The 25319-nt window shown below is 41.0% G+C and overlaps 1 protein-coding gene across 3 annotated transcripts in view; it reads right to left on the bottom strand.

The window, feature by feature from the left end:
* The window catches only part of LOC120558778 (trypsin), a 93496-nt gene that overhangs the window by 52594 nt on the left and 15583 nt on the right, over positions 1–25319 (bottom strand). For 2 of the 3 annotated variants that reach the window (XM_039800012.1, XM_039800009.1), the window contains exon 2: positions 20748–20891. The gene's annotated coding sequence lies outside the window, so the exon portion shown is untranslated. Of the gene's footprint in view, positions 1–20747; positions 20892–21598; positions 21754–25319 lie in introns of those variants that run through there. The other variant, XM_039800011.1, reaches the window with a different exon arrangement.

The raw sequence follows: 25319 nt of genomic DNA, 5'->3' as shown, positions 1-25319 counted from the left end.
AAGAAATAGCAGTGATACTTATCAACATTTATTGAATTGATTGAATATATGGACAGACATTACAGGCACCTATTCATGTCAACAGAGAAAACAATAATTTGTTCTCTTTTTTATCACTTTGATTATAGCGCTGATGGTGCAGAAAAGGGTGAAGTCCTTGTAGATCTCTGGCACTTTGAGGACAGACCGATCCAGGAACTCTCCACTGTTGTCTTTGTATAGTATGCTCCTATTAAAGACAGATTCATAGACATCAACACGTAATATATTAGGTGTACATAGCTTGCTTTAACATCATTACTATCTTACCTTACCTTCTCTGATTTGGTTTTGTGGACATCAGTAATTTTCTCTCCCAGGCCTGGTTGTGCACCCTGTGAATTTAAGCAAGAAACATAAGTGTATGTAACATGATTTTACTATTATATTATTATTTTTACAATTGCATTATTATCAGACTTGCCAACCTTCTTGGTTTGTGCTACTGCTGCCTGTCCTCTGCACACAGGTGAGTGATGTGCTGACTGGCACAGGTCCATGCACATAGTGCAGCTGTGATGCAGCTCAACGGGTACTTCAGTCACACCTGGAAGAAGAGAAACAAACCAACAAAATACTTGTTCTTTCTGCTCAGTTTGCTTTGTATTAATTAAAAAAATTACATTTAAGTTGCAAATAAAGCATATCATCTCTAGATCTGTTTTATTAGTGGTGAAATTGTACTTAACAGACTGGGTCCGTGTACTTTTTCGTTCATTTGATTTTAATTTCATAAACAGGTATTAAAAAACAAATGGTTATTTGATTTTCGTTTTAAATCCTGGGGATCAGACCTCCGGTGCTCGGTCTAATATTCTAATATTAGCTGCTGCAGCTAGCTAGCAGCTAGCTACCAGCCCTGTGAGCTTGGTCCCCGCGGTTCGCTCCCCGGTGCTGACTGACTCTGGTCCGTCTGCAGAGCTGCGTTACCCGCTCTAGCTGACCTGGGAATCTACCGCGCTCGTGATTTATTCATATTTTATTTACTTTGCAGTGATATGCTATGCACTGATGTCAGGCAGGCTTGCTGCTGCTTTTAGTCTGAGCCTGTGAGATAACTAAACTTCCTTTGAATATAACGTGCATATAAATAGACGGAATAAATAAAAGTCCCTGAAATAAATATAAGTAAAACATATGTATTTAGGCTATTGAACTATAATGACTAATGCCTATATATGTATTGCCTCATTTATGTATTTCATGTTCCATTTCATAGCCATATTTATTATGTAAAGGGGGCAAAAATGGACGATCAGTCGCTCAGGAAGTTATAGACTACAGTTTCCCTCAACAGCAGCCGGGACATTCTAACGCTTAACGTGAAAAAGCTTAACGTGGTAACTTAATGTACCTAAACAATGATCAATCAGATATCAATCAGTTATCAGTCACATAACGTCCATAATAATTGGACTTTGGGTTATTTTTTTGACAGTTTTCAGTGGTTATGAGGAGCAATATGAGAGAGAAATTTGGTAATCATTGATCATTGTTTAGGTACATTAAACCACCTCTATTTGTTTCTGGACATCAAGCTAGGCCATATGCTAGCTAGCTAGCTAGCTAGGTGCTTACGTTATGTTACTCACCCTCGTAGTTGTGGACATAACTTCATACGTCCCACTTCAAAGCTTTCTCCCGTTTCCTGACGGGTGCAGGTGAAAGTGCGTCGACCATTCTGTGCACATTGTTGACATATACTTATAATAAATCTATAAACGGCGCGGGGATATATAAACTTGGTTACAGTCAGGTTACAGTGCAGCCGCCCTCAACACACGTTCTAAAGTAAAGTGAACGCACCCTCAACGGGGTTGGGATCATTTCATTGGTCAACACTACAGCTAGCATTCTATTGGTTGTTGACTTTTGATAGGGTTATAACACACAAAAAATCCAAGCGCGCAGGAGAAATCCGAGAGCAGAAACTTTGCAAGTGAGCAGAATCAGCCTGAGTGCGAGGAGAAGGTTCAAAGCTGAGAGCAGGAAATCTGTCCAAACAACAACATATCTGAGTCCAAGCAGAAAGTTTGAGTGCAGGCAGAGCAAATCCAAGCGCGAGCACAAACTTTGAGCACAAGCAGAGAAAATCCAAGCGCGAGCACAAACTTTGAGCACAAGCAGAGCAAATCCAAGTGCGAGCAGTGACTATTTGAGTGTGAGAGCAAGGTTTTGAGGGAAATTATTACAAAATCTGAACGTAATATCAGTGAGAAATGCTCTCAAATTGAAAGAATGCGCTCTTGATTAAAGATAGGAATATAACTCCATAGCTGTACACACTCACCGGAGGGCAGCTAGCAGCTAACAGCTACTACCGCACTACTGTTTTTTTTTTTAGGGGGGAATACACTTCAAGACGTGACATGACCTGTCCTCTGGAGGACATAGCCACACCACCACCGCTCTGTGGATTGTTATTTGGATGATTATCACAGAAGCCTGTCTGAATACACTCACCGGACGGCAGCTAGCAGCTGACGGCTATCAGCTAGCAGGACAAGCTAGCTACCGGCAGGATCGAGACAGGGACCAGGGTAGGTGAATTTAAACAATGTCTGAGTTGAAAACGCATCTGGTTGACATGTAAGGGCCCTATTCATGTGGCACAGACATATTAATTGCATTTTGTGTCTGTTAAGAGGCACAAAGGCACTCTAAAACTTGCCCCGAGCACTGCCATTTTAGCTCAGGGGACGCTTGTCGTACGTAGCTGCAGCTTCTCCGCGTTACCTGCACTGATTCGGGGTTTTCTATCGAAAGTACTCGCGTAGCTATAGCTATCAAGATTAACATAAAAATTGGCCGGAATTCTCCTTTAATTCATGTGCGCATTTACGGTGGTATACGGCGCTGCTGTTCCCATTGCTAAGGCCCTCTAGCGGCTCACTCCGTTCATGTTCGGAGGACTCGCTGGGAAGCAGCTCATTATCATGCGCAATACTTCGTAGTGTGTCTGGTTTAAGTTCCAGCCTCTCTTCACCAACTCTATGTTTTGTATACATTCATATCATGTGTTGCTAAGCGACGGAGTGACATTTATGCATTTGGCGCATATTCGTGACATGTTCTGGGGTTAAATCACTGTTCTAATACTTTGGCAGGTGCAAGATTCTTTTGATTGGGAAACGACGTGCTATGTCACAGTCACAGCGCGGAATACACTAAGATGCTAGGACACTATACATGAATAATACGATACAATAGACGTACGCACAATTACATGACATAATAGGGTAGAATACAAGAACGAACATTTAACATATACAAGGTGGGTATACAAATGTACAACTGCTTAAATAGTAACGTTGAATATGTGGATACACCTTTTGTGCAGTTGTACTTAGTGCAGCTGTGATGTCTAAAGGTCTTATCTGGCACCCAGTGATGAGGTGTTAAAGTGTTTTTGCCGTGGTAGGAATTACTGACATCAGCATCATGCATGTGGCGAGTTAAGCAATATTCATCGTGTTTTATGAAGGGTTATCAATGCAAGTGTTCTCTGCCTTATGTCGGTTTATTTTGTTCAATGGCGTCATCTTCGTTGCCGGGTACTAACAATTTTAATGGCTATCTAATTGTCTTCTTTTGCTTTTGGGTTTACTGGCCTGAGCCGGCCTACAGCAGAGATGCCAAGATTTTATTGGTCTTTATTTTGCAGACATTACGTTGCCACCGGCCTGAGATGCAGAGATTTTACGTCTCTTTTGCAGGCATTCAAATCGTAGTTTTTTAAGTAGTCAAGGTTTTTCTTATGGCTGTTCATTGTTTTCTATTTGTATTTGAATTTGTTGTACTGAATTGCATTTTATCGTGAAACACTCTACACTGTGATCTTTATCTGTGAAATGTGCTATAATGACATTGCTTACTTACTTAAAATGCCAACAGCCTGAGATGCCAAGATTTGACTCGTCGTACCGGCGGATATTCCTTGCTATACCGGCCTGAGTTGCCAATGCCGGCATAAGTCGCCGATGACCGAAATATGGGAAGTATTTTGCATGCCGTTTTGGGGACGGATCACTGCATTCGTTTTCTATTTACAGATTTATGGAGATACCGTGTTATGCCAGCCTGAGATGCCGTGTTATGCCGGCCTGAGATGCCAATGACCGAAATACGGGATGTATTTCGCAGGCTGATTTAATTTGCTTTTATATTAGATACATAATCATAATAGATAATGTGGTTTTACTTTGTTTACGGGCTAAATTGCCGTAATGGCGGAGATGCCTTGTTTTCCTTCATGTTTACCGCCCAAGTTGCTGTACCGGCATATAACCGGTGGTGGTTTGTCTTCTTCAGTTAGCGTCCCACTTCGACGGAAATATCCTGTTCATGTTGTACTTAAGAGATAGCCAATCAAATTACTAGATAATTACTTAAAATTAAATACTATGGCTATGGTTCATGTTTACCGGCCTAAATGGTCGTACCGGCGGAGATGCCGTGTTTTTTGCCGGCCTGAGTTGACGTACCGGCAAAAATGCAGAGTTATGCCGGCCTGAGTAGCCGATGACCGAAATGCGGGAAGCATTTTGCATGCTGTTTCGGGTACGGATCACTGCAATTGCTTTTCTGTTTCAGATCTGTGCTGCATGGAGGTAAACCCATATATTTTATAAATTAATCTGTATTTAATGTTAATGTGTTCCATTTCCTCCATGTTCCTACCTTCTAATTTCAGTCATGTTTTTGGGGGTTATATCATGGTTCCTTACCCCTATATTAAAATGTATTAATTGGGGGGGGGTCACGTGACGCAAATGTCGGAGTAACGGCTCCCTACCTCGGCTCCCGCAGCTCGATACAGTTTTTCGATGTAACTTTTGACATAGACATATATAAAAAAAAAAAAGAAAAACACTGGGCGAAAGCGGGACACCTTGTACGGACCTAAGAATGCCAAACACCCAGAGGAAGATCACCCAAATGGCTAAATCCGCCAAATTTGTCGATGTTCAGTCGCACCAAACTAGCCAAGCTAGCATGGCGGACCACACACCGCCGCCACTTATGGGTCAAGTGGAGACTGATAGCCTGGTAATAAGAATCACTACCGAGGTGCTCAAAGGCGTTGAGGCCTCCTTCGATAAGAAGATTGACCCTGTCCTCTTGAGGCTTGATCGTCTAAACTCGCTACACTTGATACTCGTCTTAACGAGGCTGAGCAACGCATCTCCGATTCTGAAGACACCATGGTGAACCACACTGCTAAGCTTGCCGAAGTCGGGAAGAAGTTGGAGACAGCGCTGGATAAAATTGATGAGCTAGAAAACAGGGGACGGCGGTGTAACATTCGCATCATCGGACTACCTGAAGGCAGCGAGGGCAGTAATCCGGTCTCATTTTTTAAAACTTTGCTGCCGGAGCTGCTGCAATTTAGCTTCAAAGGCGGAGCTGTTAAACTGGACCGCTGCCACCGGGCTCTCTCACACCGTCCGCCGCCCGGACAACGGCCTCGCACTGTCATCATTAAGGTCCACAACTTCCAAGATAATGTCCGGATCATGCAGGCGGCCAGGAAGGCGCAGGCTTTATTGTATAACAGAGCTTCAGTCATGATATTCGAGGATTTCTCCGCAGCTGTTGTAAAGAAGCGCCAGGATTTTTACTCTGTTAAACAGCGGCTTAAGGAGAAAGGTATCGTCTTCGCCATGCTGTATCCAGCCGTTCTTAGGATCAGATACGACGGGCAGGAGAAATTTTTCAAACAACCTAAGGATGTTAAGGCTTTTCTGGGGGGAACCACGCGGCCAACGGGGACCACCACCTGTGTCCCGGAGGACTGAGGATATCTTCTCATGTGTTGTCTAAAGTGTCTATATGAGACCTGGTCTGTAATTTCCGGATCTGGTGAGCATAAGGATTAAGGTTTTCTGTCGCTGGATCGCTGCCCTTGTGTTGTTGGACGGGGTATAAGGTTCATGTTGCAACACACTTTTGAGGTGACGTTGGGGCTCTAAACTGTGCTCAATGTCAATAAGCGTGCCTAGGTCTCCTTCTGACCTAAAAGGATACATTGTTATTTTCTTATTCAAACTTTAGGAGTTTTAGCTCTATTACTGTAGTTAGCATAAGATTGTCATTTTTATCTATAGAGCTGCGGGCCGTACCTGAGTTGTGCTCTATTTAAAAAAAAAAGAAAAAAGAAAAAAAGAAGCCATTAGCTGGCCTAGCACCTTCCCCTTGGTTAGGGAGAGTAGCTGACACCCATTATGGGTATATTAGGCCAAAGTTTGACCCCTATGTGTTCGCGTTATTTTTGTTTGATGTCTGTTGTATATAGTTGTTGTTTTGAAGTGAGCAAAGCATTGTTTTACATGTTAGTTTCTGGGAGCCCAGGATGCCATCTATACTCCTGATCATTGTTTGCCAAGATATTTTTTTTAATACACAATGGCGAGTGATAAAGCCACTTTGAAGATCTGCAGTTGGAATGTGAGAGGGATACACAACCCTATTAAGAGGAAAACAATTTTGAGCTTTCTAAAAAAGGAGCATGTTCATATAGCAATGTTACAAGAAACTCACCTGTCTATTAATGAACATTCCAAGTTAAAGCGTGATTGGGTAGGACAGGTGGTTAGCTCTTCATTTACGAGTAAAAGCAGGGGGGTTGCTATTTTAATCAGCAAACACCTGCCACTGTCGGACATTGAGACAAGTCTGGTAGATATGTAATGTTAAGGGGCTGCCTCCACGGCCAGGCTGTGTCATTTATGAATATATACTTTCCCCCGGTACAGTCCACTGAATTCATCTCACAGGTCTTTTCTAAGTTTTCGGACTGGATTCGTCACAACACTGTAATAGCTGGTGACTTTAACTGTTATTTTTCGTCTGTATTGGATAGACTTCCACCAGTGCAAAGTCCGATGTCTAAGAGAGCCAATGCCATTTTAGACACCTGCAACGAGCTTGGCCTTGTCGATGCTTGGCGTGTGTTGCACCCTATTGATAAAGAATTTACGTATTATTCAACTGTACATAAAACTAGCAGTAGAATAGATTTTGTTTTGACTCCTAAAATCTCGCTAAATAATATAAAGTTCTGTAGTGTCGGGGACATTATTATAACTGACCATGCTCCTTTTATAGGTTTAAGCAATTTAAATATGGGTCTTCAGAGCACACCTTGGAGATACAGCCCCTTCTTAAATCACAACCCTATTTTTGACATTTTTAAGAGAACAACTTAATTTCTTTTTCAAAGAAAATAAGACCCCTGATGTGTCCCCCGGTCTATTATGGGAAACTACAAAGGCTTTCATCCGTGGACTTGTTATTTCATATACAGCTAGACAAAAGAATAACAGTCGAAAAGAACAGAAAATTGGAACTGGATCTTCATGAACTTCAGACTGAATATAACTTCTCCCCGTCTGAAGAGCTGAGAAATGATATTCAAACAGTCAAAACTGCGCTAGAGGCCTTGTTAACTAAAAAAGCGGAAAAAATCAATGTTCTTTGCCAGGCAAAGGATGTACGAATTGGTAAATAAACCTAATCGCTATCTGGCCAATCTTCTTCGTAACAGGGCTCATACCCAAAGCATTTCGGGTATCCGTAACTCGAAGACCACTATTAGCTATAATAATGCAGAAATGAATGATACTTTTAAAATATTCTTCAAGCAACTTTATGCCTCGCAATTTAACTAACCGTCACAATTTGATATGCGCAAGTTCTTTACAAAAGTGGAGTTACCACAAGTTACAATCCAGCAAAGATAAGACCTATGTAAACCATTGACTCAGGGTGAAATTAAGAGCTGTACTCAATTACTTCCCAATAAAAAAGGCACCAGGCCCTGATGGTTTCTGTGCAGAATTTTATAAAATGTTCAATGCCATTTTAGTGGATCCATTGTTCGAAATGTTTCAATTCTCATTTGAGGCAGGAGCCCTCCCTCCTCTTATGGAGGCAAATATCTCTTTAGTACCAAAAAAGGGTAAAGCACCGGAAGAATGTTCTTCATATAGACCAATATCAGTTTTGAATTTAGATATGAAGCTGTTAGCAAAAGTCCTAGCCCTGCGTTTGGAGAAAATCCTCCCCAATATCATTGCTAATGATCAGACTGGGTTCATTCGGGAGAGATATTCTTCACATAATGTAAGGAGACTGATCAATATTATTCAGCACTCCTCAATGTATAGCTCTGAGGCTTTGGGTATTTCTCTTGACGCGGAGAAGGCATTTGACAGGTTGGAATGGCCTTACCTCTTCTTCACACTTCATAAATTTGGTCTGGGGGATGATTTCGTAAAATGGATCCAGATCTCACCTCTATCTGCTGTAATTACAAATGGGCTCAGGTCTAGTAATTTTAGTATTGAACGAGGCACCAGGCAGGGTTGCCCCTTGAGCCCACTGTTTGCCTTGGCTATGGAGCCTCTAGCTGCAGTTATAAGACAGGATGCCAACATAACAGGAATTCCCTTAAACGATCAACAGCACAAAATTTCTCTGTATGCCGACGACGTTTTAATCTATCTCTTCTCCCCAAGACAATCAATTCCCAATTTGATAAAGTTAATTCATAGATATGGCTCCTTTTCTGGATATAAAATAAATTTTTCTAAGAGTGAAGCCATGGCATTAGGCAAATCACAATTGTTGGATCCAAACATCTCGCAACCATTTCGCTGGTCTCCGGACGGCTTTTCCTATCTGGGTATTAAAGTTTCTCCATGATTGAAAGATCTTTATAAGCTTAATTTGACTCCCCTTCTACGTACCATGAAATACGACCTTGATGGGTGGTGTGGCTTGCCCCTGTCTTTGCTAGGCCGTATCCATCTCATCAAAATGAACAGTCTCCCACGTCTCCTGTATCTCTTCCAAATGCTCCCAATTTTGTTGTCAAAGAAAATTCTGACACAGCTAAACAGTTCAATTACATCATTTATCTGATGTAAAAAAAGACCCAGGCTAAGATACAGCTTTCTTAGTCTGCCGGCCAAGTGTGGCAGCTTATTGGCTCCATCATTTTCATTGTACCAACTGGCCGTACAGTTTAAATATCTTGTAGAATGGTTCATACAGGACTCTAACTCTACTTGGCTCAGTTGTGAATCGGCCTTTTTGGATGGAATCCCCCTGCACAACTTGTTATACATTTCCCCTGAAAAAGTATCGTCATTGATAAATAATTGGATTTTAAGGAATATGTTAAATATTTGGAGGCAGATCAGGAAGTTAGTGCAACCAGCCATCCAATGTCTTAGCTTCTAATTCAGCCTGGGAGAGACAATTTAAGATTATACATTGTCTTTATATTACTCCTGAGGTCAGACATAGAATGAATCCTGCCATATCAGATCTTTGTATTAAATGTCAATCTGCTGTTGGCTCTCTTTTTCATTGTTTGTGGAGCTGCCCCTATATCCAGCAGTTTTGGATCGCAATTGCTCAACAGCTTGACAAGGTCTTTAAGCGCCCTTTACATCTGGGAGCCAGGACTTGCGTATTGGGTCTGCCTGATGAGTTACCTGCTGATTTCCATAACACAAAACTATTGCATAGTCTGTTGCACAGTGCCAGGAAGTGTATTCTACTCATGTGGATCTCTAATAAAGCCCCAACCCTAAATCAATGGTTGTGTACTGTGACTAACATCCCTTTTGAAGCCTTTTCCACGGCCTTAAAGGACAAACCCTTCACATTCTACAGGATTTGGGACTCTTTTTTTAATTACCTGGGTCTACTAAGGCCCAGAGGTTGAAATCAGGACTGATGGATCTGGCCTGGAGGGGGGCAGGGGAATAGTATCATTCATCATGGTGTAGATGCCTAGATACAGCATCCCAGATGCAGAGTTCGCTTTCCATTACATGCTCCTTGAAACTCCGGTTTCATTGGTTTATTCCTTTTTTTTTTTCCTTGTTTGTTTATTAGTCTGTTTATCTAATTTTAACGTTGGTCTCATTACATATTGTTTTTAGCTGCCTGTTTCCACCTTGTGCTATTTCAGTGCTGTACCTGTTTTTCTATTGTTTTTGTGCTTTGCAAAACTTAAAAAAAAAAATTCAATCTCCAATACTCTGTACAGCTATATGCTCATGTACATTAAACCTTTTGCATATCTGCAAACAAGTCTCTCCTGATTGAAATGTAAGCTATTTAAATTAGCTTGATACATGGTTAAACCTCATTTGCTCTTACCAGTGTATCGCCATGTGTACGTCCCAGTTAGAGTAAATGCGGTAAACATATTCTTTGTAAATCTTTACAATCATTCCCCAAAAGAACCAAGCAGCCCTGCCTTGTTGCACCATCAAAATGATCTTCAAAACTCTGCATTTTCAGCGTGTAGCTTGCTAACTCAAAGTTTGTTGTTTTCCAAAGTGAAGGGGTTTTGAGAATGGCAACACACAGACAGCGGAAGATTCGATGTCAGGCAGTTATCCTGGAAATGTACTTCCATTGATCCAGACTACATTGCACGCACCTCCTGAGACAAAAGACATCTGCTCAGCAACATTAATCATTAGTTAACTTAGAAAACGCTGTAAACAATTACAAAAGAGCTTGGGGCTTCGTACAGTGTCAAAATGTCCAACTGAGACAGCTTGAAATGGTTCGAGGCACAGGAAAATAGTGATAAGTATTATAGCAGAACAGAGAACGATAATTGAAAATAACAGTACTTCAGTTTCCATCAAAGACATTGACTGCAGAGGATGAGAGAGATATGAAGTGTGTCATCTCTCTTCATCTGCAGGGTAGGGAGACTGTCTGGAAGGAAACATTTTTGGGTTCACATTTGAAAACATTTCACTGAACATATTTGTTCATTAATTGCTAAATGCAGGCAAGAAAAGCCATCTTTGGTTTTGGGGTTGTATATAAAGACTGAATGACAGGACACATTTTGAAACGCTGATTCCATCCACCCTCTTTTTGCCTCTCCTCCCTTCCACTTCTTTTGCTGCTCAGTAGATTTATCAAGTTTCCCCTCAGAGGATTAGCAGAAAGTAGAGCACTTTAATCATGTTTCCTAACTTAGGGCTGCCCAAAAGGGAGGCAGTGCTTTGATCTGTTGCAAAGATATTGCTGATAACCCCCTAGAAGCCTCAGATCAGAGCCCACTGACATTATTCCCCCACCTCCTTACCAGCTAATAACAAGAGACACTCACTTGTGAAAACATCCTAACTTGTGTATTGTCACAGCTGCTTCAATTGTAAATGTTTTCTAAAAAACCTTCAGGAGTAAGGTAAATGAAGTATATTTACTCAAGTATTGTAATTGATGGCAGTTTTGAGGTACACGTACAGTACTTGACTACTTCCACTTTATGCAACTTAACACTTCTAATGTAAATACAGACATGCGACAACAGAAAACACAACCAAATACAAAAACGTGCAAAACAAACCCAGCACATAACCAAAGTAAATGTGTGACGAATACAGAACACAATCAAATACAAAAACGCACAATAAATACAAGAAAGCAAACAGATACACAATGAAATACAAAAACATGCAACAAATCGAAAATATTCGAACCCAATTAGAGCTTTGATTCTCTGCCAGAACCCAAATGGGCCCGACCTGACTCACCAGGTTCGGGCCGGGCTGTAATTTTTCAATATTCCCCGGGCTTGAACAAGGTGGAGTTCGCACAAATTTCCTGGTGTTTTTTTCTTCTTGTTTGAGTTTTTAAAATGCAGACCGTATAGTCTGTGTAATGTCATGAATAATGTATGGGCCATGTACCGCTTTGTGTGACCGCCATCTTCTGGAAATCTATTAAATTCATATGCATGGATACACTTTTTTTCCATTGGAAATTCAGGTTTTTAAAATCATGCTCGAGCCCAAAACTGCTGCCGTGTTTTGGGGATAGGGTTGGGCTTGGACAGAAACTATGCGGGTTCATGTAGGGTGTGGCCTGATTTTTTGGGCCCAGTCATAGCTCTCAAGTCGCACAGAACAAAATAAAACTACTAAAGTCTGACAAACACACCCAGATATGCAAGTTGTTGCCATGGTTTGTGGTTTATGCAGTTACTGAAGTCGCCTAATCATCCGTGGTGTTGGAAAATAAGCTAAAAGGGCTTTTTCTTCATTGGCGATTTAAGACCCTTTTAGGGGGGCTCAAGCCTCCCCTAAAAAGCTGAAGAAATGAGAGAGGGGGAATGACATGCAGCAAAGGGCTGCAGGTCTTTGTTGAACCCGGGCCCGCTGCGTCGAGGAGTAAACCTCTACATATGGGCGCCCGCTCTACCAACTGAGTTGTTTGGGCGCCCATATGTAGAGGTTTACTCCTCAACGGGCCCGAGTTCAACTCCGACCTGCAGCCCTTTGCTGCATGTCATTACCCCTCATTTCTTCAGCGGTCCGGTCCTGTAAATAAAAGGCTTACAAATGGCAAAAAAAAATAAAAAAAATATATATCTATTTTAGGGTTTGAAGTGAGAATTTGCGAACTTGTCTGTTAGTGACAGAGGACAAACAATTACAGGTTCAAAAGGGCTTGAAAACAGGTTTAATATCCTGTGTCGCTTTCACCGATGCTATGCACCTGTAACCCAGTCAAGGAAAGGGTTAACAGAAATGTAGTTTTGGCCAATCTGAGGTTATGGTGCCAGACTTCCGCCTTTGGCTGAGTATCTATCTAATCTGTCAGAGGGAGAGCAGGAGTTTGGTTGTAAAGTTGAACGTTGGTAGTCCCCAGAGAAAGAGAAGAGCAGTCAATTGACTGACATAGGAGGGTCATGCTTACATGGCCGATCTTCACACTCCATTGCTCATTAGTGTTAACCGGTTTATTTTTTTTATAAAATAACCTTGCGTGGAGTGTTCTCCCTCCTTGTCACATTCCCTGAAGCAGTTTGTGACAGTAGCCACTTCACAGATTAAGATTTTATATAGAAAACCTATGATATTATAAAATGTGATTTGTCATATACTTAGTTTCACAACAGTATATTAAGTAGTTGAAAAACAATAACATGCTGCTTACATGTTCCGAATTAGAATTCTTTGATTCCCTCAGGGAAATTGTTTCATTGCAGTTGCTCAGCAGCAAAAACAAGAGTAAGATAAAAACTAAATAGGTGTGTAAAGTAACATAGCTGAAGTGCAAGAAATAAAAAGTTATGTAAAAGTAAAGTAAGATTGGATTAAAAAGATTGTGCTGCTATTATATGGATTGTATACATGCCATTAGAGTACACTGAACATAAATAAAAGTACAGTGTGAACATAAGCAGCAGCAGAGAACAAGTGGCCAAAATAGGTGAGACTACAGTAATGTCAGATATTAGGCCTACACATGTAACTAATAAATTATTGCACAAGTAATTATTGCATACAATTGTCCAAGAATATTCACATCATAGAGATGTATGGAAATATGTGTTGTGAGTCAGAGGGAGGAGATATATACACTGTAGTTTGATGGCCACAGACAAGAAGGACCTCCTGTGATGCATGGTGGTGTCTGAGTCTGTGGCCGAAGGTGCTCCGCAGACTGACTAGTATGTTGGGTTGGGAGAAGGCGAAGTAAATCTTGTCAACGATTCAAATCGATATCCCAATGAGTCACCTCCTCAATATTACTACATATTGCTACACATGGTTTTCATCAACAAATTCAAGGAGTCAGATATATATGAACTCACCTTTTTATTGCATCTGCTCTTTATTTAAAAAAAAAAAAATTAAAAAAAATAAAAAATAAAACTTCCTGAATGTAGTGGAGTCTGATCACAGCAGACAAAAGGCAAAAAACTAAAAAAGCAGTGACCGGAAAATCAACATCAGTAGGCAATAATCGGTTATGGTCTTTCACTGCATCGATGCAGAATCGTCTAAGTCCACATTGCGATGCACCGATGCAGTGTTTTCCCTAGGTTTGTGGAAGACTTAGGTACACATATTCAAACGGGGACTTTTAGGAGTCTTCCCTCAAGAAAATGTGAACTATTTAAATAAAAACATGCAATTTCAGGGTACTCCCAGGATTCTCCAAGTTAAATGTAAGCCTTTTGTAATACTTCTAAGACCGCACAGGTACCCTGAATGTCGTCATTTTGGACCATTATTATTACTGTATGTGTCTAAAACGTTGGAAAAGTTAGAACAGATATATAAATAACATTCGTAAAGCTTAAAGACAAAACTCGCTAAAGAAGTCCACTGGGGACCAACTACAATCATTAGATTTGAAATAAGTCATTTAGTTTTGAGTCACATTGATTTTACATTTATTGGGCTTAGGTGCTGCAGCCGCTTGGGTGCTGCAGCCACTTGGGTGCTGCGCCTAAGCTTTATTATGGTAGGGAAAACCCTGCGTGTCTGCCACTCTGTCTGCTGCCCCAGTATGCAAGAGCATGCAGGAGAGCACTAGCCACCAGACTCATGAAACATCCTCAGTATCGTCCGACAGATGTGATGGGATGTCAATGCATCTGTAACAATAATCCAGTGGTGTAATTTATGTCCCAGTAAAACACAGTGAATGGGGCCATTCTGCATAAAGCAAATGTGAATGCAGGACTGTGGCATTGATCTGAGTACTTTCTTTTACCATAAATGTATAGTGTGCAGTTAATGTGATTGTTGGTCCAGACAGTGCAAAAATAATTAGAAGTAACTGTGCTAATGTAAAACCTAACAACGCAAAAGGGTCACTTGTGTTATGAGTCACTGCCAGATGGCGGGAAAGGGAACATTTGGGATGCAAATGGAGGATTTGGGAGGGAAAATAAGCGAGTAAGTGACAGAGGGGGCAATGTGAGGCGATTAAAGTAAATATCTGATCCCATCAGAGTTGACAGCATGTTTCAAGCCATGAGGCTTGTTGTGTTTGGATGTGAATAACTGTCCCTCCCTTTACTTTTGTAATACACATCCACTGTCTCCTGTCTAATAAGATGCAAACTACAGAGACAACATTGCTGTACACCTTGCTCTCGGCGTGCACTTTGCATGCCTCCAGTGTACATGTCACATTGCATGGAAGACAAGAACACCCTTCCACACTAAATAATGCAGCACAGTTAAGTGTTCAGACAGCTACTGAAATGTTTTGTGATTAAACAACAGTGATTAAAGCAGCTGCAACGCTGCAGAGAGAGAGAAGAGAGAAATGTCCTGTGCCAACAGTGCCGAGACACTTTTGTTCTGACAATATGAAACTAGATAAAGTTAGAATTGCGTAAGGCAAAAGGTAGCAAGAGGACAAAGTGGAGCAATTAGTCTTCATGTGCTCTGAAGCTCTGCTGTGTAAAGTTGGTGCTGCCACTCAGAAGAGACCACAATCACACTTCCATCCAAATCTAGGAGAGACAGGGAAGAGATCTCCAAAGCTGTCGCGCATAGAGAAGCAAGTGAGGCTTTGACAGTGATTGGTAGGCGTGCTAAGGATTGCCTCCGAATTTCTGAGCTTATCTGTCACTTGAGAGAAAGTAGAGCTGGACCAGAGATGGTTGCCAAGAGGTCAGCAGTCGCAGACACTGTCATCTAGAAACTATATGCTCTAAATGCATACTGCTCATCAAAGAGTGTGTGTGTGTGTGTGTGTGTGTGTGTGTGTGTGTGTGTGTGTGTGTGTGTGTGTGTGTGTGTGTGTGTGTGTGTGTGTGTGTGTGTGTGTGTGTGTGTTTTAAATCTTTTATCTCTCAGTTATGTCCAAGACACCCAGTTCAAAAGAGAACAGTGATTGAAAAGAACACTGTCATTTCCGCTCCTGTGCCCCGCGGCCTCCTGATAGCACTTCCAGCTGGAGACAGCAGACAGATTATATCTCATCCATATGCAGAATGTAAGAACCGCTGTCATTCCTCCTTCGCTGCCAGCCGGTGATTACTCTCCGAGAAGAAGGAGGGGTGGCGATCAATATGAATAAAAAGAGACTGATGGGATATGGGAGTACACCGGCCTGATCTTAAGGGATCCACGTTACTGCCTGGCCAATTCCAAACAGAGACAGGTGTTATGAGGCTACAGAGGCCCCCCGGGCTATGCACAAGCTTTTATTTGATGTAGTTTCTTTGAGCATCGGGGCACGAAGAGAGCAATCTCTGTGCAATCCAGCAACTGAAGTCATGATACTCCTTGTGAGACCTGAGCAACAAATAGTTGAGAGGAATGGTCAAAACTGGATTTGGGGCGTTATGGTTTCAAGTAAATGAGTGAAAGGTTTGTTATGGGGAGAGCTCTCGAGCGTACATGTATTTTAAAAGAACACATAATGCAAATAAATAATAATAAAAATACATGAAACGCAACCAAACACAGAAAAGCGCAAACAAAACAGAAAATGAAAAAAAACATGCTTGAAAAGCAGGAAACGCAACCAAATACAAAAAGGCTGCCATTTGCACAGAACAAAGTGGAACTGAATAACAAAAGAAGTTCCGACAGTACTTACCAGAAATTTTAGTTGCTGCTGGCTTATGAACTTACTGAAGTCAACAAGTGGAAAATAAGCTAACGATATGGTCTATAAGTCTACTTGCATGATTCAGATATTTGCTACACATCTAGGGTTACCTTCACCATCCTCCAAATTCAAATAAACTTACAAGATACACAAATTAACAACATAACCAGCTCACATAGCCTGTATCGGAAGTCGTTATTTTGTCATTATGTCAGCTTTTAGTGTCCCTGGGAAACTTATTTTTCTGTATATAGTAGGGTTTTCTGTATTATTAGTACATTAGTATTGATGATATTTTATTTACCCGTCATGCCACTAAGTGCCCCTTCCCACAGGGAATTACATGACACCAATACAAAAGTAATTTAATCTGCAGCTTCCGGTCCAATGTCCACACACAGCATACTCTACTTTGCACAAAATAAAGAATAATTTTTAGTATTAGTAGTTTTTTTTTTATACAGAGCAGATGCCATAAAAGGGGACATTGATAACAGAGATCCTGCTTTTGCTACACACAAGTATTTAAATGCTAAAGTAGTGGGAGCATCATAAGGTTATATAAAAAATGATGTCCTTATTCATTGATTAATTATTTGACTTTGTTGTTGTGCTGTGGCGTCGGTTTCATTTAGCAGCACTCTCTGCTACTTCCATCATGATGCTTAATTAACAAATAATTAATTCAGTGATTTTCCGGCTACATGCAGCATAGGAAGATTCACTACCAAGATACTCCTTTATTCTGAGTATATTAGCATTTTCAGCTCCCCTTAGAATAATAAGTATTCAGCCTGAGGGACAACAGTCGGCCGTCCTCAAGTACAAACAAATGTCCTTGCAAACCACAGCTACAAAAGTTGCACTTCAGAGGTCTAATTCAAAAATTAATTTCTGGCTTTGGTATGCAATTTTAAATTGTACGATACCATAATGTATACATGACATTTGATCCGTTGAATTGTTGTAGTGTAATGAGTCTCAACTATTGTGACGGACATAAAACTGAATGTAAATATAACTTGTAACAGTTGCTAAAACACAAGCCTTATTTGCTAAATTAAAGAGCATGGTAGTGAGATTTATAGTCTATTAGAGGCCACTTCTGAAGGTAAAACAGAACAAGATGAAAACAAGTGCATATGTAGCAGCAGCAGCAGCATGACCCTTTGGCTATACAACAGGAGGGTTAATGGCTTCATTAGCGAAGGGCACTAATTAGGATTAACGAGCCTTCCCCACAACAAGCCCACATGCCTGCACTCAAACCTCCATCTGTGTCAGCTTTCGGTATGTTCACTACATTCATTCTTTCAAGTGGACTTCATATGGTGCCCCTGATGAGGGGTGGTATGTATGATTGGAGTAAATTCTCATTTCGGATTTAATTAAAGTGAGATCAGATCTTAGAGTAGCTATTTCAGTCAATTAAAAAAAAAAAAAACCAACGGTTAACGAAGGTTAGTTTATTTACTTAAAGTGCTCATATTATACCGTTTGGCTTTTCCTCCTTTATTGTGTTATATATCTTTTTTGTGCATGTTATAGGTTTACAAAGTGAAAAAACCCAGAGTCCACCTCAAAGGCACTTACAATCTCAGAACAGAAAACACTGTTCACAAACTGCTCCAAACAGCTCTACTGTAGTCCAGCCTTTACTTCTGTGACGAACGTGCGTCACTTTGTAACACGTTATAATACTCGCCTAGCTGCTAGCATGGCATGTCCTCATACTCTGCTTCTGACTGGCTAGTAGTCCTTACCTAGCTACTGCGCATGTGAGACTCCCAACAAAGATGGAATAGAAGTGAGATGCCTCACTCTGTAGCTAAAACAAAGAGCTCAATACACAGGGTGAAAAGAGGAGCTGCAGCTCAAAAATGGGGTGTTTTTTTAAATTAAATCATGTAAACCTATTCTGATATAACCTCTAAATACAATTATGAACCTGAAAATGAGCATAATGAGCATATAATGCTCATTTTCAGGTTCATAATAAGTCTCAGGTAAGGACTACTACCCGTCAGAAGCAGGCATGAGGGGCATGCCATGCTAGCAGCTAGGCGAGCATTATAACGTGTGTGTAAAAGTGTGGAAGTAAAGGCTGGACTACAATAGAGCTGTTTGGAGCAGTTTGTGAACAGTGTTTTCTGTTGGAGATGTTAAGTCCCTTTGGGGTAGACTTTGGGCTTTTTCACTTTGTAAACCTATAACGTGCGCACACACACAAAAAAAAAAAAAAAAAAAAAAAAGATATTTAACACAAGGAAAGGGAAAATGCCAAAAAGCATAATATGAGCACTTCAAGAAATAGTTACTTTTGGAAATGTACTAATTTGCTTTCTTGCAGTGTTAGATTAAAAGATCAGTAACAATGTCTATACACTGAATATAAAGCTACGGCCAGCAGCCAATTAGCTTAGCATAATGCCTTGAAGAAGGGGGAAACAGCTAGCTTGGCTCTGTCCAAAAGATAAAAAAAGTTTGCATGAAGCTCTCCGCCTCTGCTTTCTGAATCAAAACTCCACACACCTGCAATGGCTGGGTTAAATCAGATCAACACCACCACACCCCCTCATGTGACGTGTCAGTCTGACCCTGTCCATCAACTAACCATTCCCACTTACAATACAAACATTAAATAACTTTAAACCATTAGATGCAGACAATATTCCATCCACACAAGCTCAGCATGACTACGGGGAAAAATGTGGGCTCGGTTTTATCTGCTACGGATGCTGTAATTCATGCTAAGGCTTTACCACCAGCTGCTATAATACCATCATTAAGTGGAAAAGTGTGGCCCTCTTGGGAAGCATCTATGAATCCATTATATCCCTTTCATCATACTCTGTGGTAGCTGTTGACGTTGATGTGGTTACTATAAAAGGTCTTTCTTCACATGTGAGAGCCCTGACAGAAGTAGCATCCGTTACTACAAACAAACAGCCTTTAAACCTATGAATCATACGGAGCGGCCACTGACAACTTCATTTATCCAAGCCCCAAGCAAACCAACTCACGCTGGTCTCAGTCTTTTTAATTTGAAAAGCTGTCTGATAGGCCAGAGCTACAGTAGTCTTTTAAAATGCCACACACTGTGCTGATATATGAAGTTGGTGGAATATTGCTGGTTCAGCTTAAAGTCCACAGTGAATAAGCTCGAAAGCCTTGATACTCTTAATCTGCTGTGGTATAAATGTGCTGAAACAGAACAAAAGGGTATGGATCGAATGTAAATTAAATGCTTACCGTTTCAGAATGTAATGTCTTTAATGAGATCGAATATTGTGATTCCTTTTGGCAGCAGATCTCCAACAGGAACTTTTTTTCTACACAGAGCTCTCGATAAAATACCTGGACATTTACACTGATTTCTATTCATGGACAAAATGTCTGTTGTGTCAGCTCAAAATGAGCTTGAGTCTATTGTCCAAAACTCCCAGATCGATGAGTTTCATTTCATCAAATGGATGTTTTCTGGCAGTAACAGCAGTTCATGTCCTCAACACTGAATGAAGACAGTTGGTTTTGGACTCAATGGCCGTTCAAAGTAACCTCTCTCTCTCTCTCCCTTCTTTTTAAAGTTCTTTTTGTCTGTGCGACCTTCCTCGCTTTTACAGACAAATCCACAGAAATATTACCCTCAGAAAGATAAAGCCAGTCTCTTCTGGCCATATTCCCATTCTCCATTATAATTATCCTTTATTGTTTGGGTCAGAGAGACTATACATCAACACTGCAACCTTAATTCCATTACGAAGGCACATTGTAAAATTGCTTCTCTCTTTTTAACTTAGTTATGAACTTACACTGTGGTTTCTGGCATGTTTGCATTATTGTCAGAATGACATAACAAATGTGTCACTTTCTAAGAATAAATACAATAGCAATGTCCTATTTCCTAATTATATACCACAGAATGCAATTGCATACAGTCACTTAATATTGTAATGACACAATCCAACTGTCTATTGGGCGCCCAGCTGGGGTGGGTGTGGCTTATAAGCGGAAATGAAGGAGACACATGTTACTGAGCTGTTCAGTAACATGTGTCTCCTTCACTTCCGGATGGGGAGGGGGGGAAAGAATATCTTATTAGGTACTGATGGACTTGAACACCACCACCAGATTCCGAATAATTACAAAAAGATATAAATTAAATTGGATATATTGCTTTATATGTACGTTAACGAGAATGACACAATTCGGCTCATAGTGTGTCTAGGGTAAGTTCATTCCCTAACATAATGTGCTCTGTGAAGAGAAGGCTGGCAGTAGGTTGTGTGTGGGCTTACCTCCAGTCAGCACTCACAGCTAGCTCCAACCAAGAGGTCCTCACAATCGGCCAGTCCAGAGCGCTCTCTCTCTCAAGGTTTTTCAGCGCCAAAATCCCAATCTGGCGTACGTCCCACCAAGGAGGGGAGAGATGCAAGGAAATCCTGTGAGGAGAGAGGAAACGTTTATTTTAGAGGAATGAGACGTACTTTCCTCTGAAGCGTCACGTAAAATCGTCAGCTGTAAGGGTGGCGTTAGCAACGGCTTTCAGCTGCACGGCTTCCGGAAAGGCTGTTCTTGTGTATCCTTGCTCATAGCTCCTCAGAGTTCCCTCCTAGATCCTCGATCCTTGCTCCTTGGGGCAGGAATAAGAGCTCTGAGATGGCCTTCACGAAATAGGGCCTGCTCAGTTCGAGCGAGGAGCTATCACAAGAGCCACCATGTTGATTCCTAAATCCTGCCCACTATCAGCCAGCCAAAAGAAAGAAGGGACTACTAATGTGACTCCTAAAGAGCGCACCGCTCACCCTACTATGTATATCTGACTGTGCTTTATAATCAAACCAATTGTAGGATGCTCGAATCGCATGGCCAAATGTGTTGGAGACTTTTCTCCAGACAGCTGTTCCACAAATCCATCAAAACACTGTTAAACTAAAATCCAGTGTTGGCACAAGACAAAGAAAGCTGTGTGCTGCTTTCTGTAATGATGCAGAATAAAAATGAAAGTGAAGGCCGCTGCAGACGGATTCTAAATTATGCATTCTCTGGAGAGACCGTTTACCACTGTCTGTGTGTAAAACTGACATACGGGTCCTTGTAGCTAGTTGATTTTGATGAGTAAAGTACAAAGATAAGATTGCAGACTCACCTTTATAAGCTGTGACACACACAAAAGCCATCTCTTGATGTAACTATTTGATCTTTTTTATATTTTTTTATATAAATCTATACAGGAATTGTCACAAGGATAAGGGAGAGTGTAGATAGGCTGGCAGGGAATAAATGGAACTGGGCCGGTATGAACTGAGAGGCTGATGAGAGAATGAGATGCAGGTGAGCAAAAGGTGAGGTAACTGCAAGGCTGATGAGGGAAGTGGGAACAGGTGTGTAAATAGGTGGGGCAATCAGGTGACAGGGAAAGGAGGGAAAGTCCGAGAGCATCTGGTGGACAGATGGAAAATGGCAATAAAAAGGGCCTGGATGAGTAACAGTTAAAAGATCTCTTCATGCCCTCCCTCCGCACCAATGATTTCAACAAGTCCTCCAACTCATGTGACCACATTGGTCTTACCCTCTGCGACCCACAGGAGCGTTTGCTAAATTAGCACCCCAGTGGCAGGAGATCCACCATGGACATATTATATGAGCTGAATACAGCGTTCAAGACAGGGGCAGAGAGTTACTCAGTGGCACATGGAGCCCTCATGGAGCCAACACCATGTATAAAATTACTCGGATGATCGGCACTGCTTCCACACTGTAGGTCATAGAGCAGGCACACTAAAGACCTCCGCTGTCTGATCAGCTATTTCAGGTTTGGCGCTCCTATAACTTTAATGGACATACAATGTTTCAATCTTGTGGCTTCTTCTAGGCTTTCCAAATGTTATCAGACTGCAATTCTGATAGTGAAATAAGTCATTTCATGAGGGTTGTGATGCTCAAAAAATTGACCCATTGATCTATTAAGACAATGCACATTAATCAACATTTCTTAAATGTGCCAGTGTTAGCCAGTCTGCTAATTTTCAACTGTAGTCATAGTTACCTAGCATGCATGTCTTAATGGTGGGAGGAAACCCCCTCAAACACAGGAAGAACATGCAAACTCCACACAGAAAGGTCCTGTCCAGACCAGGGATTGAACTCTGCAGTGCATACTTGATGTGAGGCAGCAGTGTTAACCACTGACCCACCGTGCTGCCCAGCCATCTCTTTCTTCTCTTTCTACATGTTAGTCTATAGGTAAAGTCTTTTGGGCCAGAGGGCATCATGTGACAGACCAGAAAGCTGTAATTCCACTGTTTGGTCACTATGTGCAATTTGCTTCAAAGCCTGGCGCTCTTCAACACGTCCTCATACCTAAACAAAACAGTCTCAGTTTTAAACACGTGGTCAACATGAAAACGTTTGTAGTTCAGTTGCCTAGGTTTAGGAAAAGATTGTGGTTTGTGATAAAAATCTGTACATTTGTTACGTTACTTCACTTCCGTACGTAAGGACATGACGTAATTTCACACGTGACGTAGAACATGACATAGTAATGTTTGTTACGTGAAGTTAAAACAACTCAACATTGACTTTCAGTTACAGAAACGGGACACGAACAGCAGTCTCCTGGGCCAAAGTCTTGTATTTACCTTAATACTACTACGACTTCCTGCTTTGCACCTGTCATTATTACTATGGTCTAGAAATCAACCCCTAACTATAAACGTAAATATGGGTCGTAATAAGCTGCTAGTACTAACAACTTTTTTCGTCGAGGACAGTCTCAATGATTTAGTAGATAGTCCCTTACTGGCGTTGCTGGTTGTAATCGCTTCACTGTCAGCATTAGCTAATACAAAAAGACTTTCTGTACTTTATCCATCTCATATAATAATAATTTTCTTAACGACAGTGTTGATGTATCTAACTTATCTTAAGTGACATAGCAAATAAAACCGACACATCAGAAAGTTTGTGAAGTAGCTTTTTCTTTCCCCCTCTGGAAGCTTAATATCTTTTTAATAGTTGTTGTATTTATGTGGCGTCTCTATGGTTTAACTGCTATAGATTGAAACACAAGTTATGGGCTTCTGTACAGAGAGAATGTGCTGTGTGTTTGCTCGCGTACGTGTGCATGTGTGCATGTCTTAGGTGGGAGAGGTAAATTGGGAGCCATTTCTCTTCCCTGCCCTTCATATTAATGTCTCACTTGGGCTCCCTCACTCAGATTGCTCATTTTCCAGCTGCTGCGTTTTAATAGGAAGTCTAACCTGTGAAACTGGACAATTGGTGGAAATCCACAGAGGGTCATAAAGTACTTCTTTTCTTTTTTTACACACTGTTGTGTTATTAAACCATGTATATCATATAAAGTTAATATCAAATAACATTGTTTAAGTGTTTCAATGTACATCAGACAGTGTTTGGTCAAAATCAAACCTGGAAAGGATAAGAAGAAGACTAAATCAGCCCTGTGTTTAAACAAAGGGGCTGAAGTCGTGGGGATGTGTTGCTTTAGGTACGAGTAAGATGGTGAAATAAGGGTCCAGGATAGCCAGTTTAAGTAGTAGATCTGTGAGTTTAAAGGCTTATCAGACACCAAAACATTGCACAGCCAGTCTATTACACTCTGTGACAGGATTAAACAACTCTGGGAAGCAGTGGTGGGCTGCTCTCTCTGTGTCCACCAGTGACCTGTAGTGTTATTTTTTACATTTTAAGAAGTGTTTACCTCTTAAAAACTGAATCAATGTTGTTGCTTTACTATTATATGGTACATTTGGTACGTGTTAAAGTGTCCTCCTGCGTGCCCTTCCACTGGAGAAAATGCAATGCAGTGCCATATAGGCTGCCCTACATGCTAGAAAACTTTCTACGCACTGGTGCCTTTTATTTCCCCTGCCCCTGCCCCTCAGACAGCATGAGTTCACCACTGCATGTCACACTGTGTTTAGAGGACTCGTGATTATGAAAATGAGTTTAATAAGGCATCACTTTCCCATTATGAGCCATATAAATAAATAATAAACTATCATAAACCAGCATGGAGCACAGTGTTCATCAAGAGAAATGATTGGATCTACAGGATTCACCGCAGTCACAAACTGCTGCTATTCACTTTCTCAAACTTGCCCTCATCATGAAGCTGTCACTTCATGACAGGGTCGCAGCTTACTGAACTGTCAAAACAAAAGCACACCACGGAGGATGATGCTCTCTGAACACAAAATCACTGCTGGCATTAATATTTCATCAGCAACTTTTCCTTCTTTTGGCATTTAAGGACTCAAATGGGGGTGGTTTTAGGGTCCATTTATGTGAGCGCTTTTATTTTGAATCTACAATTAACTTGAGTCAGACTTTACGGAGGAGCTTTGCTGTGTAGCTTAATTACCAGCTGCTAAATTGAATTTTAAATTTGCTCTTTCTTCCTCCCACTGAGGCAGAGCACTTCAACCGTTTGCAGTGCAAGCACAAAAGAGCGCTTTCCCAAACTTCAGGGGTGGAATGTCACATTCGGAGCACATCCACGATGGGATGCAAAATACAAAAAGCAATACTTTAAATCTGGGGTGTCCAAACCTTTTTTTTTAGAGGTGAGGTTTATCATCTTACTTCCACAGAAAAATCAATCAAATGTAGATAAATTGTGCTTGATAATTGAATATGCTTAAAGAAAAGAAAAACAGCCTACATTTCAACATTACAATTATTGGGCTTGTTAACACATTGACTGATGTTTGTTAGAAAATGTGATCAACTTTAATTTACTTCATTTATTAAGCAATTTGGCTCATTAACACATGAATGAATATATTTTGAACTCACCTATAATGGGAACAGCGTTGCACTACCTGGGAGCAGTGATGCTGCGCTTT

This window comes from Perca fluviatilis, chromosome 5 (genome assembly GCF_010015445.1).
Source record: "Perca fluviatilis chromosome 5, GENO_Pfluv_1.0, whole genome shotgun sequence".
NCBI lineage: Eukaryota > Metazoa > Chordata > Actinopteri > Perciformes > Percidae > Perca > Perca fluviatilis.
The sequence above is the reverse complement of the archived record's forward strand: the minus strand, read 5'-3'. Positions and strand labels throughout refer to the sequence as shown.